We start from the raw sequence: 19,086 nt of genomic DNA, 5'->3' as shown, positions 1-19,086 counted from the left end.
TGAATTAATTTAAATTTATATGTTCTTTAGAACTTAGAAAGATTTTTATTTTAAACTTTCAACTGTCTCTACTAATACTACTAAGGAAATGAGGTAAAAAAAAAAAAAGCTAAACATTTTACATGAAACTTGTAAAAATTTTAGTACATTCCAGGAATAGAAAACTATTGCATTGTAAAGTTGATTAAAATTTGCTTTTAGTTATTTATTTACCTCATTTCATTACTAATTTCTTTTCCAAACCCTTTTTTAAAAATTGTGCAGAAATATATTTTACCACAGAAGGCCTGAGAGAATGTAATTTGCAAAAGAATGAATTCCAAATTAATGTGGAAATCAGTGTCTGTGATCTGCCTAACAGTAAGTGACTGATAAACACTGAATAAACCCGAGTATAGCTCTAGTATACCACACATAGTATATAGTGTAGATAGTGTAGCTGTAGCATACATGGTGCAGTATGTATCATATATAGCTATAGAATATAACAGTGCACCTAAAATGGTATCTTGAACAAATCTCAGTAAAAGTCCCTTTGACCTAACCTAAAATACAGTCCTTTCTGTTTATAGTTTCACAATACCGCATCGAAAAATTCAGTCTAAACTCCCTCTTTGATTTCAAACAAACAAAAAATACTTAGAGTGATTGATCATTTTTCTCACTGAACTGACCATTTGTTTACCCTTGTGGTAAACTGCACCATAGAAACAATTGTCTCCAATGATAAACTGACTGGAAAATGTGGATACCATTTATTTTTTTCCTGAGCAATTATTATATGCCAGAAATGATTCTAATATTAAAGATGATTATTGAACCTACAGTTAATTTAATTGTATTCAAGTTAATTTATTTAATAAGTTTTATTTAATCCTATTATAGAGCATGCACTATTATAAACCCTATTTTATAGGCATGGAAACTGAGATACAGAGAGCTTAAATAAATTTCCCAAACTATATAGCTAATAAATTGTGGAGCTGGGATTATATTCTAAAAAGAATTATCTGAGTGAATTATTTACTTAATTTGTAAATCAGTTGAGAAGAATTAAAGACAGAAAATTAAAATGAGTTTAGTGGAATCACTTAGGAGGACTGTCTAGATATCCCCACTAGAATCCCCCAGAGATCTGCTTTTCTTGTGTCCCAAGATGATCAGAACTTGAGACAGACTTAACACTGTTAAAGTTTCCAAAAGACCAAGGTAGATAGCAGAATGACAATTTATTAACTTCAGAGAAAAATCCAGCTGTCAAATGAATGGTGAATACTTGGGTTGGGAAGACAAGAACACGTTCCCTTTGTTGTCATGTAAATGTCAAGCTTCGGGCAAAATCAAGTCATAATCAGAAGACATTTGAAGAATATGCCAACACTGCTCTCATATACGCTGGAAAGCCATTTGTTGAGTCTTTCAACAGTTTACATAGAAATCATAATATTATTGATGCAACAAATAGGTAGAGCAAGCTGAACCCAAAATGCATTAACATCAGCTAAGATTCATTTATTAATTCAATATTCATTGCTTGAACTCCAACAGTATGCCAGAGCCTGGGGCTACAGTGGTGAACAGGACATACTAATCTGATACAGATATAACGTGGTGTCTGACAAAAACGTAACAATGAGTTCCTTCCACAATACAGATGTTTTTACTTATTTAATTATCACTTATATAAAATACAGTGTACTAACTGCTTTGCAAATATTAACTTGTTTATCATAACCATCCTATAAGGTAATGTTAAAAAAATATGTTCACAATATTTGTTAAAACAGTAAGACAGACTTTATCCAGGGAGACTACTACAGTGGGATTTTGCAGTAAAGGAGAGAAACTGGGCTTGATTTTTTAATACAACAAAGGAAAATGGGCCTTTATAGCCAGGGACCAGAAGTGGATGGGGGACTAGTGGATGCAAAATTACTGAGGGGTTAGGGTAATTCCTGCTGAGTAACCTAACAGGTGAAAGCAGACCAGGGAGATTAGATAGTAAGTATTACTTGAGGGCTGAGGCATTTGTTCAGATATCGAGGGAGATCATGTACTGAGGGTGGGAGATTCTGGCTAAACTGACTTAGCAGAAATCTTGCCTAAACTGGACCCCACAAGGATAGAAACTGAAGCTCTAGTTTGGACCTAGCTGAGCATAGGACTCAGAGGATCCTGACTAAAGTTTGGTCAAGAAGATAATCTTTGTCAGTAGGATTACTATAATCCCCATTTTACAGGTGAGGAAACCAAGGCAAAACGTGGTTAAGTAACAATCTAGTTACAGACATCATACAGCAGGTAGATAGTCGAGCCAGGAAATCACTATCTCTGCTGCCTTAAGAATAGAACCGAATACTGTCTTGGTTCTCTTTCACCCAGCACACACACACACACAGTATCATTTTCATATAAAAGCACAAAGCCCTTTAACTCAGATTTACCATTTGGACAGTACTTGGGATGGGAGCTGCCAACATTTCTCATGAACATGCTTTTACTATGCTCCCTCTGCTTGTTGACATGTTCTTTATTAAATAAAGTAAATTAGGGACCTAATCTGAAATGAGTTGGCATTTTTTCCTGCCCTGACCAACAATATGTTAGTTTTATATGTTAAGCAAGCACTGTTAGTTGCGTACAGGTGTCTTTTCACTGAATTTGTTCTAAGTAGCAATACACTCAGATAAAAGGTTCACCTCCCCAAACTGCCTTACAGCAATAGGTGGACCTGTGGCTGAGATCTCATCTAGGAAATGTAGATGGGAATCTACCACATGGAAAGTTATTATTTCCCTGAAAAAGGTGGTAAACCTGACTGGCACCTGAATTGTACCCTTTGCCTTTCCCCTTCCTCCTGCTTGGAATGTACATATTACGGCAATAGCTTCTGCATCCATTCTGAGACCATGGGTGGAAGCCACATGACTGACGAAAGCAAAGCAGAACTATAGATGCAACCTGAATCCACACCAGAATCACAGAACTACTTTTTCATGGATTTCTTTTTCATCCCACTTGCTATGTGAGAAAAATAAATGCTCATTTGGATGAGGTGGATGGACTTAGAGTCTGTCATACAGAGTGAAGTAAGTCAGAAAGAGAAAGACAAATACCATATACTAACACATATATATGGAATTTAAGAAAAAAAAATGTCATGAAGAACCTAGGGGTAAGACAGGAATAAAGACGCAGACCTACTAGAGAATGGACTTGAGGATATGGGGAGGGGGAAGGGTAAGCTGTGACAAAGTGAGAGAGTGGCATGGACATATATACACTACCACGTAAAATAGATAGCTAGTGGGAAGCAGCCGCATAGCACAGGGAGATCAGCTCAGTGCTTTGTGACCACCTAGAGGGGTGGGATAGGGAGGGTGGGAGGGAGGGAGACACAAGAGGGAGGAGATATGGGAACATAAAAAAAAAAAGAAAAAAAATGCTCATTTGGTTAATGCACTATAGTAGGGTTTGTATCTCATGCACCTGAAAACAATCATATAATAAGCAGACTTTCAAAGGGAAGTTATTGATGTTATTTTCTCATGCTTGGTGAACATCTCACTATAACTATTAAGTACTTGTAGTAAATATTATCACTGACAAAACTTTATTGAATAAAGTATGAAGTACATATTTTAAGCCATAACATGCAAAAAAAAGATCACTCAGAAATTGCTTTTCCAACCGTTTCTAGCACTCTTCCTTCTTCTTATTTTCCTACTCATTACATTTTATCAAATGGCTGCTAGAGAAATAAAAGTTGCATTTTGAATTTTGGCACTTTTACTATTGGTCAGTTATTTGAAACAATGGTGACCCTAGAAATAAAAATGGAGGTGGTAGAAATTAGTATTCTGAAATATCTATGGAATAAATACAAATTGTGCAGCCTAAATTTCAGATATAATATGATCTGAATTCAAGGAACTTGAACTGGTACTTTAAATTCAAGTATATTCTCAGTTTTCTGAAAACACACTCATTACTTTCCAAGCATCTTTGGCTCAAAACCAGCCACTTCCAGAAATGCAATCTTCGTTTGTAAGTGGTTTTTCAGGAATGATCAAGGAAAGAAGATCGAAAAATCTGATGGTCCAGATTATCTGGGGGGAGAGGCAGCATGAAAAATGGTCAGTGGCATATGATTTCACTTTTGAGAAACAGAAAACTTAGAGGGGAAAAAAATATAGACGCTAAGGTCTCTGAACTGCCTCAGAAGGAGAAAAACAGTTTAGATTGCTCTGCTGCCGTAACAAGCAGCAGAATTCATTGTTTTGTTTGCAGACTGAGGTCTGCAGAAAATAAGTATCTGTGGCTGAGGGCATCCAAAGATAATGAACATCCTGAAGCGCAGCTACACCCTAAGGTACTTTGGGAATCATCTTGACAGAAAGAAAGAGATAAAGTAGCAGAGAAGAAATATTAGCAGTGGTGAAGCAAAGGAGAGGCTATAAGAAAGAGCAGTTGACTGGTAAGGAATAGAATTCCATCCCCAGTCAGCAGCCACATCCACTCAGGGCTTAGTGAAGAACAGGATTCACTTAATTTCTGCTGTAGAGTCGTTAACATCTGCAATACTAATCAACTAGGGAAGCAGTTACAACGCCACAAAGTTGAGCTGTATGCTTGTTCGTTCTCTTCCATCAGCTCCATCCCCTTGCTCACAGTGAGCCCATCCTACCCAGGAAGGTTGGATGCATATTCATTTTAAGAAAATGCTTCAAGTGAATGGTAGAGAAAAGTTGGTACCAGAAAACTCAAAGACAGTGAGTTAATTTCTCTTCCTTTTTTATAAACTATGTGATAGTTTATATCTACCAAATGATAACCAAAAAATGATTTGTTGGAGATTCTGTCTGTTTCTAATTCACATCTCAGGTCCTAGATTATTTCCACTACCTTGGGGATTAACTTGGAACGTCTGGCTTATTTGGTGTTTTAAAAAGCAAAATTTAAATGATCCTAAGATGAGACTGAGTCATTGCAAAATGATGACGTTTCTGATCAATCAAGCAGCCATTCAGTTGCCTTTATTCAATCACACATGAATTTATTGATTCCACAAATGTCTATCTTGTATCTCCTATACCCAAAGCACTATTCCAGCTGCTGTTCTATACAGACAAGTGTACTAGACACAGATTCTGCCCTCAGGACGTGCAAAATATAATAGAAGGGGAAAATAAACATATGTTTACAAGGAATTGTAAAAAGTAGGTGATGACTTCAACGATAGAAATTTATCTGGGGAAAACAGTATGGGAACATTTTCAGCTATGAGATAAAGGAAGACTTCATGAACACAGCGTGTGAATTTGACTCTTACGACTGTTTAGAATTTAGCTATGATGACATAGGGGCAACAGAGAGGAAACAGTAAGCTAAGGAATTGTAATTGGAAACTGTGTTGTCCCTGTGAAGAAAGATAAGCATACATCTGGAAAGCAGTATTCATCAAAAGTCAGAAAGTGCAATCATGTGCTATGTTGTCTTTCTCATTATCCAGTCATACCTGGACTGCTGTTATAAAGTTTACATATCAACTCACTTTCATTGACTTGATCATTTTTGTTAAAATTTATTCATTTTTTCTTAAAAACTGTTTACATTTTACTTTAAAAAATCACAACCAAGCAAAAAACTCAGTATCATTTGACACAAATAGAAAGTAGAGATAAAATTTAACTGAAAAGAAAGCAATGTGGTTAAATTCTCCTCAGGCCTTTTTGGTTGCTTGAAGTCTCCTATCAATGTTAAAAATGGAGATTAATGAGAGGGAGGGAGGCATTGATACCTACTGGAACCAAACCAAGAATTTCTCCCTGACACAGTGTAGGAGAGGGAACCAGAGAAAAGAAAACCAATGTCTCATCATTGAACGCTGTTGAATGTTATGTCTGAGTTCCACAAAAATGCAGCTCATATTTACCAAAGACATAAGAGGTACACTGGGAAAATCAACCTTCAGAGGTAGGAAGGCTTCGATTTTTTTTTTTTTTTTTGGCTTCGTCGGGTCTTAGTTGTGGCAGGCGGGATCTTTCGTTGTGGCGCATGAGCTTCTCTCTAGTTGTGGCGTGCGGGTTTTCTCTTCTCTAGTTGTGGTGCAGGCTCCAGAGCCTGTGGGCTCTGGAGCTTGCAGCATGTGGGCTCTTTAGCTGAGGTGCATGAGCTCAGTAGTTGTGGCACGAGGGCTTAGTTGCCCCGTGGCGTGTGGGATCCTAGTTCCCCAACCAGGGATTGAACCCGCGTCCCCTGCATTGGAAGGCGGATTCTTTACCACTGGACCACCGGGGAAGTCCCCAAATAACTAACAACTCTGTGTGTTAAACTTTCCTGAAAAGATTTCTCTCTCTTACAGATAGATAGATGATAGATAGATAGATAGATGTAAGATACATATATGTGTGTATATATGTGTATACGTGTGTGTGTGTGTGTGTATATATATATATGTATATATATACAGTTGACCCTTGAACAACAGATTTGAACCACAAGGGTCCACTTATACATGTATATTTTTCAATAGTAAATACTACAGTACTGTACAATCCAGGGTGTATCCCTGGATATGGAACCATGGATACAAAGGAACTTCAAATACAGAGGAACCGCATATATGGAGGAACCATGTAAACAAAGGGCTGACTATAAGTTATATTCAGATTTTCAACTGCGTGGAGAGTCAGTGCCCCTACCCTCGCAAGGGTCAACGGTATAAAAAATCTATCATATAGGGCCTCCCTGGTGGCACAGTGATTGAGAGTCTGCCTGCCGATGCAGGGGACACAGGTTCGTGCCCCGGTCCGGGAAGATCCCACATGCCGCAGAGCGGCTGGGCCCGTGAGCCATGGCCGCTGAGCCTGCACGTCCGGAGCCTGTGCTCCACAACGGGAGAGGCCACAACAGTGAGAGGCCCGCGTACCGCAAAAAAAAAAAATCTATCATATATATGTATATATTACATATATATGTATATATAACATATATGTCATATGTAAATATGTATACAGGGACAAACATATATACATATATAAAGAGAGAGAATGACAGAGACAGCTAAATGTACTTTTATGTCTATGTCTATCATTCTATGCCTCATATATAGATATATAGATAAATGTATTTAAAAAGAGACATACAGAGAGATAGAAAGACAAAGAGACATCTAAACGTACAGATGTCTATTTACCTTGAGAGAAAGAGAGAGGGAAAAAAACACAGAAAGAGATTGGTATATACTAGGCATGCACTATAGTATTGCAATCATAAAAATGAAGTTGGGTAAAAGTTCGGGACCAAATTATGGCTCTTTAGGCCAGATATGACTAAAAGTACATATTTCTGAGATGATAAAGGTACATCAGAACCCTAATATAGTGTCAGAAACATAAGAAAAACAATAAAAATGATCTTGGTTAGTGCTAAAATGAAGGCAAAATGTCAACTGAATTCCAGTCTTACAAAGATTCAAATTTAAGTGCTAATCAATACGCATGGCTATATATACAGATATATATAAATTTATTTTAATTTCATAAGATTTTGAAATAGGTCATATAGTTTTTATCAAAAATCTTAAGTAATGTTCTAAGACTTCAGGTGAAAAGAGAACAATCCAAATAACCAGTTGCCACCTATACACCTCATCAAGCAATATGTGTGTCCTTTTGCGGGGGAGGGTGCTCCCCAAGAGATTTTAGTGATCTATTTTTTGTTTGGTAAAATGACTAAGTATCTGAGTATTCTGGCAAAAGAATATAAATGACTGCTGCTTAGTAAAGACTCAATTATCCATATGCAAATAATTTTTGTTGTGTTCATTATCCCAGTCTGCCATTACCCTTCTGCCAAGCAGAGTTTTCTAGGCCAATTTTCCCCACTGCTGATTGGAATATACTTAGGAAATTCACAGTTGCTTCAGCATGAACCTCAACAAACCATAATTAGGTGAGTCTGCTGAAACAAAACAGTCAAACTAAATAATGTATTCCAAGACCAAGTATCAATTATAGTAGATGGGGCTTCCCTGGTGGTGCGGTGGTTGGGAGTCCGCCTGCCGATGCAGGGGATGCGGGTTCATGCCCCGGTCTGGGAGGATCCCACATGCCACAGAGCGGCTAGTCCCGTGAGCCATGGCCGCTGAGCCCGCGCGTCCGGAGCCTGTGCCCCGCAACGGGAGAGGCTACAGCAGTGAGAGGCCCGCATACCTCAAAAAAAAAAAAAAATTATACTAGAAGATATAAGCCTCTGGGCTGCTGTCTATTGGCATGGATAAATGAAAACTACATTTTATCTTCATTTTATACTTGAGTCTATATGAAAATGGATGAATAAAACACTTAATTCTCACATCTGCCCCTCCCACCCTAAGTACTCATGTAGAAAAGATAGTTAAGAAAGTTTTTTTATATCCAGAGGAAGTGTCTCTGTCTGTGATGTTGATAAACCTGATTTGCCACTCTTGTCTTTCTTGGTCATCTAATTAGGGAAGTCATACCATTCTTGACTTCTAGTCTCCATCACCTCTTTCCCAGGGGAAATAAAAGCAAAAGAGAATGCATCCTACTGTGATAATATGAGTTTATGCCTCACAGGTGAATCAGTAGTTGGCTTGTCCATCTCGTGATTCTAATTGAAGACGAGTTGATGATACCCTTAATTAGAAGACTGCATAGTGCTCTCATTTTAGCAACTTTCATTTTCTGATTATTGTCGATGAGTATTTACTATGTGCCAGTCACTTTGCGAAGCATTGGTAAAATGAACTGTTACATAACACAACAATACGGTAAGGTGGGAACTGTAGATATCTTCACTTTACAAATGAGGAAACAGACTTGAAAGTGTTAAGTCCCTTTGCCCAAAGACATAGTGGGAAAGTGGCAGAAGCATGACTTGAACCCTGGAATGCCTGACCCAACATCCAAGTGATGTCTTAGTCACTTTACTCTCCCACCTCCTCTCCCACTGCCAGATCCATGGACACCATAACACTAAACTATCACAAGCCAGAAACATGCACTAAGCTCAGCAGCAGCTGAACATAGAAGCTCTCACCCTCAAATGTGATCGAAGCTTGGAGTCCTCACAAGCAGAGAAACAGAAGCTGGAAATTGTCTGGTGGCTGGAGGACAAGGAAGTAAAGGCCAGGAGGCTAAAGGTCATGTAACCCTCCATGTGGATTTCTGTGTTGGCTGTGTCAAGGATGCTGCTGAATTTTGTTGTCTTTTCTAATTTATTTAGTCAAAAAAGGTCATTTCAACCTCAGTGTCTTCTTGGTGGTGGCATACTGAGTTTCATCAGAATTTCCAACTGGATTGACTGACAAAAGCCTGAGAAGGTCAATGGAAGTGAGTCAAAGGCTCTGATCACACTGGAATAGAGATTGCATTTGGCTCACTGCTTTTTGCTCTTTCACTAATCACTCCTATTTGTTTAATATTGTGGTTCATTAGACAAAATCTCTTATGTTAGGCTGATGACTCAAAGACTCAACACCACTTCCCATCCACTGTCTGCTCTAATCAAGTTTGAATTAAATAAAATTCATTGGGAAAGCAGGAAGTTGTATTTTATATAAAACGAACCTCACGTATTAAATTCATTTTTAACAGAGGACTAACATATGTGCCAGGTGCTATATAACAGTAAACCAGAGAGAGAGATTTTCTGCTCATACGGAGATTACATTGCAGAGAGCATCTCTTCTTGTGTATATCCAGTCCTCTTTACCGCTTCTTCTGGTTACTGAAAACTGATTATCCTTGGAGGAAACACTGTTCTGCCTCTCTGAGTCCATGTGGTTTGCGTAGACCTGTGCCAACCATGGTTGCCAAGGAGATAATGAAGGTGGAAGCACATGACCCAGCCCTGGCCAATCAGCATTGTCCATTCCATTAGTCATATTTATGGGTTCCAAGACAGACATATGACTCAAGTGAGGCAAATGAGAATCAGTTTTTAGGACTGTCCACGGAATTTTGGAAGAGTGGCTGCTTGACCGGAGGAAGATAGAAAGTAATCCTGGAGCAACTAGCAGCCATCTTGCCACCACATGGAAAAAGACTGCCTGAGAAAGAAAGAAGAATCCAACACACACCACACACACACACACACACACACACACACATATATTCCACACACACCACACACACACATTCCACACACATACACATTCCACACACACACATTCCACACATACCACACACATTCCACACACACCACACACACATTCCACACATACACATTCCACACACACACATTCCACACACACACATTCCACACACACCACACACACACATCACACACACACCACACACACACATTCCACACACACATCACACACACACCACACACACACACACACACACACACACACACAGAGCAAAGAGAAGTAGAAAAATTCCTGTGATGCTTTTTGAGTCCATAGATTCAGGTGAAGTTCTGTGTACCCCTACATCTCTTACATTGTGAGAGAGAATGAATTTTCCTTTTGTTTTTCTTTTCTTCTTCTTGGTCAGGGTTAAGGAAGGATTTGGTTCAGTTGCAAGCAGAAGAGTTCTGATTAATTCTTCCCCAAGAATAATTTTAGCTTTTATCCTTTTAACAAATATTTCTAAAATGAAGAGTTCTACTTTCCTGCTTTAATGAATGTAGGCATCATAAGCTTCCCTTGCCATGCTGTGGTCTTAATGCAAAATATCAATTCTCAGGGTTATAGATGGAGGAGGAGGAGACTGGCTCTAATAATTTTGGCTCTGAAGTCACCCTGCAAGTAAGGGATTTTGAAATAAATAGCTGTCATCCATTTATTCCTAGTCATTTTCCATTCCTTATAAAAATCAAAGGGAATCTATAAAAATGATTAGACACATATATATATACTTGATAAATGACTTTTCTGATTGATAGGGACAGAGGTAATTTTGTTAATAGGTCTTGAAAGCCTATCTTCTGTCTGGCTATTTTCCATTTAGCCTGATTTGTCCTCTGAGGAAAGTGCTTCCTTCCATGCCTCAACTTCCTGAAAGCTAGAGTGGCTAGTGTCATATCTAGTTTGGTGAAAGGGAAATTGGAAGAAGATAAAACACCAGCCAGTCAGCTGAGGTCTTAGAAAAGGGTCTGTAATTGATTTCCTCTGGTCAACCAAGCCAACATTTGAGAGTCAAATTATCAGCAAGACAAAAAGAAGAAATCAGCTCTCTGAGGTGATTACATAGATGTTGGGTCATGACTATCGAAGCCTCAGTGACCTCAGGAACCATCTAGCTCAATGGCTTCATTCTGCTTTTACTCCCTGCACTCAATTCTCATTCAGCAGCAGAGACATCTTACAGAATAAAATAATACAATAGCATAAATAAAATAAAATAAAATCATGAACTTCTCCTATTGAAACACCACCAACATTTTCCCAATCTACTTAGAATAAAGTAAAAAATCCTTAACCTGGCCTGATCACACATGTTCTGATTCATGTTCTCTTCATCTCCTGTTCTCTTCATCTGTCTACACTTTCCCTCCTTCCTTACTCTCTGGCTTTTCTCATTTTCTAACACACCAAGTCCCTTCCAGACTTAGACCTGTTTACTTTGCTTCATTTGTCTTTAATGTCTTTAATCACTTTTTACCCAGGTAATTCCAACTCCTCCCAAAATCTCTGCTTACATTTAATTTGTTCAGAAATTTTCTTTGGTATTACTAAAAGAATCAAGACCTTTCATTTAAAATTAATTTAACACTTTATATAGTCTTTCAACAATTCTTATAATCTTTAATTATATAGTTTGCATGTCTTTTTTTTTTTTTTTTGCGGTACGCGGGCCTCTCACTGTTGTGGCCTCTCCCGTTGCAGAGCACAGGCTCCGGACGCACAGGCTCAGCGGCCATGGCTCACAGGCCCAGCCGCTCCGCGGCATGTTGGATCTTCCCGGACCGGGGCACGACCCCGCGTCCCCTGCATCGGCAGGCGGACTCTCAACCACTGAGCCACCAGGGAAGCCCTGCATTTCTTTAAATACTTGTTTTTCCCACTAGTCTTTAAGCTATAAGGTCAGGGGCTGTGTTTGTGTTATGACAAAGTAATGGTACTGACATAGAGTAAGTATTCAACAAATTTCTTCAAAGAATTAGTAAAATAAATGCGAATGTCTAGAGGAATGAAATGACTTGCCCTTAGAACTAACAAATATTTTAGATGTTTTCATATTTTCAACCTATAGATTCCAGTAACTCTTTAGCATTTGTTCTTGATGGTAATGAGATACTGGTGTACACGTATGAATCATGGATATTTATGTACACCGTAATTTCTTTTCAGCTTTCTGCTAACTTATTAATGTTCACCTGTAAGTTGTTACAATATCATCTTGTGAATTAAAATATAACTGAAAGTATCAGAATGTACTGTATATAGTAAGGTAAATGTTATTTCATGTAACTAGTGTTTTATATACAATATACATATGTGTGATAATCCCTTATTAGTTTCTAATTCTACATTAGTAACTTTTTCTTTTAATAATTTCTTTTGGTGGATTCTTTTTGTTTTCATTCATTCATTCATTTATTTTTTTAGCTGCGTTGGGTCTTTGTTGCTGCGCACGGGCTTTTCTCTAGTTGTGGCGAGCAGGGGCTACTCTTTGTTGAGGTGCGCGAGCTTCTCAATGCGGTGACTTCTCTTGTTGTGGAGCACGGGCTCTAGGCGCGCAGGCTTCAGTAGTTGTGGATCGCAGGCTCTAGAGCGCAGGCTCAGTAGCTGTGGCGCATAGGCTTAGTTGCTCTGCGGCATGTGGGATCTTTCCGGACCAGGGATCGAACCCCTGTCCCCTGCATTGGCAGGTGGATTCTTAACTACTGCACCACCAGGGAGGTCCCTACATTAGAACTTTTTCCCTAGCTCACCACCATACTTTAAAAAGTCACTGTGGGCATTTTATTTTGTATTTTGTGTCATTTTTACCTAAATGTAGAATGAACTTGGGATTCACAGCCAACCAAATTTCCTGAAGAAAAAACATGGATCCTAACTGTCTGAAAGTACATTTAATATCACAAAACCACAGCAAGATCAATAATTCAAAGCCCATACTCCCAAATCCATTCAAAGGCATATATATATATATATATATATATATATATATATATATATATATATATATATATATACACATGTATCTCCTATATATCCACTCCCCACCCCACCACTAAATATTTCTTTTCCCTCAGGCCCTGAGTGCTGCCCATAGAGAAACTAGTTCATAGCTTAACCAAAAAACACGGACATGTAAGTCAGGAAACAAGTACTTCTTCGGTGAGGTTTGGGGAGACTAAAAAAGGAATTACAAATGAAAGAAGAACATAATCTTGTGCTCGAAAATCCATTAGGGATCTGGCTCCTGTTTCCAACTAGTCTTAGTTTCTGTGGTCTTCAAAAGCCACTACTCTAGAATCTGTCAGATCTTAGTTAATAAATTTTAACTGGACCTTTAGTAGAGGCCAGTATATGATGGAAATGAAAAACAATAGCAGTGAAGAAGGCTAAAGAAAGGTCTTTTCTAAGACCCAACTTGTCTGGATTGAAATTCCAATTCTGACACACACCACAAGTGGGATCTTAGGCAAAGTGCTTAAGCTCAGGGGATCTCAGATGTCAGTCTCATCTGTAAAGGGGACACTAGCAGTGACTTGTACAATAATAAGGACAAAATGAGGGAATCCAGGTAAAGTTTATAAGCTTAGCAGCCAGTATATAGAAAGATCCAATGTGTATTTGCTACTGTTCTTATTAACATTATATTTACCATCATTATTAACCTTTTCCTTCAATTCTGATTAATCTGAAGTATTACGGCATCAACTGAGTATTTTCTAATGCTATCATCAAATTTTAGCTTCATTAAAATAGCAAAAGGAGGAAATGCTTGATCAGATTTTTGGGTCCCTTTTAACATGGGCCAACATCATTTCTCTTCTATGTGCCCAGAGTGAGATCATCCTTTCTTGCAAATCACACCCAGTGAAAACACTAAGAAAGTGTTCTAAGCTTTTCATCAATAACCCTGTAGAATAAGTCTCCAACTCTACAGCAAAAGAAACATTTCAAATAGTACAGTCTTTTCTGATTAAAATATAAATCTTCTAATTTTTCATTGTATTTGCATGTCTAAATTTAATGTTTCACTTTCAGTGTACTGGAAGATCTAAGCTCCAGTTCCATTCAGTTCAACACCATACATATTTGTTGAGCACTTACTATGTGCAAGGCAGCATGCTAACTATTAGGGATGCAAACATGAAGAGGACACAATGCCTGTTTTCTTAAAGATTATCCTAATGTTGTAATCTTTACAAACTTCTGGTATAATGGGTGATGTTATATGCTCTGTGCACAGTTTCCTCTCTTTCAGGAAGACTTTCAGTAAACACCACTATAATTTTAGCCATATAACAACAGTATTATAACATTGATTAATTCAAAAAGTAAATAACTGCTTAGCTACATTTTCAGCAAAGCTTTACCAAGCCCAAAATTAAACATGTTCTGTTACCAAAGCTTATCTTCTCAAATTCATTAAAGCCAATTGAACAAAAACATTTTTAAGGTGTTCATTTGTTTTTATTAGATTTAAAGAAAAATAAAACTCGACATTTGGATTAAATTCTACTAAAAAAGGGGACATCTGTAGGTAATTTTGCCCATTATTTGATTTCACAGAAATAATGCAAAATTTGTTTCTGCCATTAGTTAAAAGTTTAAGTACTTATTTAAAAACAAAACCTACATAGTTATTTTTCAGTGAGTCATTTGAACTGACTGAGGGTTTCAATATCATGGGGCCAACCCACAATGTTAAAAGAATAAAAATAACTGACGACACAAAGCATAGGATTAAATACATCACTTGATTCTAGCTAGGATATGAAATCAGTTCTGCCTCAGTAATTCTCTTAACAAATTGAAGTCAAAATAGGGAGAAACACGGTATGTCCTGCTCAGATTCAGAACAGAGATGCTCATATTTCATACACTTCACTTTGCTCCCAAGGCTGCATGTGATATAACTGGGCTGAGTGTGCTTGAGAGGCAGGATGGGAGGGCCAGCACTTCAGGGACACCTGCCCTGTAGCAGACTCAGCAGATGTTATCTCACCTGGTCAAGGACACTGCCTGACAGATCAAAAATGGCAGCCACCTCTTTATATGTAAAATGCCCAACAAATTTAGCCTTCATTTTAATTTAAAACAATCCATTGTTTTTACCGTTACTATAGTTGGATTTTCTATACTCCTTAGCAAGTCTTGACCCTCCTTAGGAGCAACCAGAAGCAATGAGGAGAATTAATTAAGATAGAAGTAGCCACAGTGCAAAAGGCTCAGGCCAACTTAAAAAGCCGCTAAGATACAGACTCGCCTCATGTTGCACGCCAGGATTATCCCCAACCCAGCTGCAACAGAGGAAGCAGCACATCGGAACAAACCCTTGTATTTGCAACTAAACCTCTTCCCTTTTGATCTCATCCTGCGTCCTCCACCCTCCCTCCCAACCCTCTTCCAAGGCAGTGTTAGCCAGAATACCCATTGCTCTACCTAATTACAATTTACTTAATTTGCGTGTGACCTTTCTCTTGAGGGGATCGGGGAGAGGCATCCCCTAACGGAGGCAAATGGGGAAAGGGCTATACAGTCTAAGCTCAACTGGACTTTTTGTTCCACTTGGTTGAGCCACTCTCTTGTCATCACAACACTATAATTATTCTGCAGTCTCCTCGTTTTCATTTTACTAGTTTTTCTCTCAGTGTTTGTCATACATCTTCTCTTTAATACCCTGATTTTTATTTCAATCAGTTAATATGTAAAAATCTCTAAGTATATTTAATCTTATAATTACGAAACCTCATAATTTACAAAATCTCTTGCCAAATAACAACTCTATTCAGAAGCCTACATGACAGGAACTGTCTTAAGAGCACCCCCGTATTCAAACAATTACTTCTTACAAAATTCCCATGGGTGGTTACTAATGTTATTCTTGTTCTATGGAATAGGACAGAAAGGTTACGGTCTCACAGCCAATAAGCTTTGGTGTTGGGATGCAAACATAAGCCTTTTTAATGCAAAATCCACACTTTTAATTATCATACTTACGTTCCACAGATTAAATCCCCCAGTTTAATTTATAAACAGCATTATTCATCAAACAATAGGGAATCATGTGGAAGGCGGACACTGGTAGTACATTAGGTGACCTAAAAACCAAGTTCACGCAAGATAATGTCTAGACAGGAGGACCAGAGGCTGCCATAATCTCCTGCCCTAATCACTGGTCCCCCTCCTTGCTTCCTCCACAGAGAGGACCTTTCCCACCCTCTCATAGGCTCACTTCCAACAGGCCCTGATGAGTGGGCAGAAGTCCATCTGGTCTCACTGCCCCGCGTTCACCCAGGATCAGAGTTAGGCCCATCTCTACCCCAGAGGTTTTGGAATTGGGTTTGAGACTCCCTTGGGCTCTGAACTTGAAAAGGGATGTACTGGTAGGTTGAGGTGGCCTAGCTAAAGAGATGGAGAAGAGCAAATTACATCTATGGAGACTGGCAGAAATGAAATCCCATTTGACCCTTGAGAAATAAAGAGAATAAGTTTGCTTTTTTTAACTTTAGAGTTTCCAGCCCCTCAAACCTGTGTATGCTTCCTGCCCCTGAGTTCTTATTACACCCTGAGCCTCCCAACATAGTTACACACACGTACTTTTCTAAAATTTAGTCAAGTTGCACTAGTTTTCTGTCACTTGTAATCAAAAATTACTGAAAACAAGAATCAAAATTATTATTACAAATATATCAACAAAGCTAATATCTCAGTTGAGTCTACTCATCCCACATAAAATACTAACATTCCTGTACTACCAATTCAGTCAACAAACATAACATTAAAAAAAAATCAGACACCCTGTAATTTACTTTGGTACCTAAATTGGCCACACATCCTATTGATTCCTATTTCATAAAATAGACAAATGCTTATGTTTTCCCTGATCTGGTCCACTGGGGCAGAGTCCCAGATTAGGACTAGATGACACTGGGTCTAACAGACCATTGAAGAGTCATAAAATTTATAGGGCCAAGATCCAGTAAGTCAGAAATCTGAAATCAGGGATCCAGTTGGCTGCAAGAGTCCTATGGCCCAAAATGCTATGAGACTCTATATGTGTCTGGTCCCTAAGGTGTTACTCACAGGTCACCAAGGGACATCTTGAGAGAGACGTGGTTTCCCTATAGGTAAAAATGTAAACTTCTCTTAGGAGCCTTGTGTTGCTCTTTTTGTCATTAAGTGGTTTAGACCCTTGCCTGAAAAGGGTCTTAACACAGAAAATGTGTTAATAAAATGTAGGTAACCATGATTGTTTTGTGGTTAAGAATGTAGTTCTCTGGAGTCAGACGGATGAGATGCCGGTGATGTCACCCCTTAGTAACTGCATGAACCTTGGCAAGTTGCGTCACTACTCTGAGCCTCAGCCTCACGGCTGTAAAATGAACACAGTGACAGCACCTCTTTCATAAATGTGTTGCAAAGATTAAATGAGATGATACTTCAGGAATCCCCGGAGGGGCCCCATTCACAGAATAAGCATTCATAAACGTGAGCCCCCGTCACCGTCTGCCCTCTTAGGAAGTCCCTACCACTTTCCATGGTAGCTTGTTAGACTAAGGTCAGAAAAAGTATCCCCCTCCTGCTGTTAATCCAATTGTGTCCACTTATCTACATTGTCTATGATTTACTCAATAGTTATAATCATGGTTTTTCTCAATCTAAACATTTAAGACCAAAGGCTCTTTTTTTTTCAATTCCTTTTTCATATAGATCCTACTTCCTACCCCCTCAAATCCTAGATTCCTAGCAATTTGGGTCTCTAAAGATTAATAAATCCTAGAGGACTGATGAGGAACTAAACAGGCTTTCTTCTTGTATCTCCTTTTGAGAATGACTCATGCCATTAAGTGAGCTGATAGGCCACAGTTCATCTCCTAGGCAAATGTTGTCTGATTAGTAAACATACTGACGTTATGAGGTGTCAGGTTCGAGACCTGAAAGCAGGAAACCTAAAGCCCCTTATCTGGGTAAGAGACCAACACTGACACTTGGCTGTAACCTCTAGATGTTGTTAACCACGTCCAAGTTTTATGTTAGAAAATAGCTCGCCTGCATTTCCCTGTGTGACTCACTTGTGTCCTGTGGTTAATAGTCGTGTAGTTTCAATTGTTATTCTGAAAACAAGGTATGAGGTCATGTGACAGATATAAGATGACATTCTGCTGCTTTAATCTTCAGCATATTCCCTAATTAATATGCAATGTTTGGTATACGAGTGGACATTGTATAAACCAAACCAGTGATAATCATTTAAGAGATCTATTCTAAAGTGCATTTGCTTCATCTGTTTTGAATTAACTCTTTGCTTTTTCTTCCCATATTGTTTCAAGACAAAATTCATCTCTGGGGTTTGGCACAGTCAAATATGCATTCTCAGTGTGAAAGCTCCACTGCTTATAAGCTGCATACGTATTCACACTATCTCCTTGTAGCCCCCATCACTCAGCATTCATCTGCCCACACTTGCTTAATCATAGGTGCCTTCTGAAAGGTGGGAAATTATACAGGGGAACAAATGGACCAAGAAGAGTAAGCTCCAGTGGAACCATTCCATTTCCGAAAAACAAATGACACAAGTCTTAACTTATCTCATCCCTCACTTCCATTTCCTTTGGGACACAAAGAGGAAAGAGCTAAATTCTACTTCCATTCAAAAGCACTTTGTACTTATGCAGAAACATAAACAAATGGAAGAGTTACATCCAGGAACCAGAATAGACAATCCTGTAACCCTTGCTAAGATATTTCCTTCAAACATATTAGTAGGTTTGGTGTCTCATATGATTAAACAGAGTGAGTCCAAGGTGATACTTAGAAAATTCAGTGGAAGTCAGAATTTAGAGTTGGTGAGAAGCTCCATGAAGATTTGGAGCTGGAATCAGGACTAAATTCTGCCTGGAAATGTTAAAGAGAAATAGGAATTTTCT

Source organism: Pseudorca crassidens, chromosome 15 (genome assembly GCF_039906515.1).
Source record: "Pseudorca crassidens isolate mPseCra1 chromosome 15, mPseCra1.hap1, whole genome shotgun sequence".
In the NCBI taxonomy this organism is placed as follows: Eukaryota; Metazoa; Chordata; class Mammalia; order Artiodactyla; family Delphinidae; genus Pseudorca; species Pseudorca crassidens.
Note: the sequence above shows the minus strand (reverse complement) of the source record.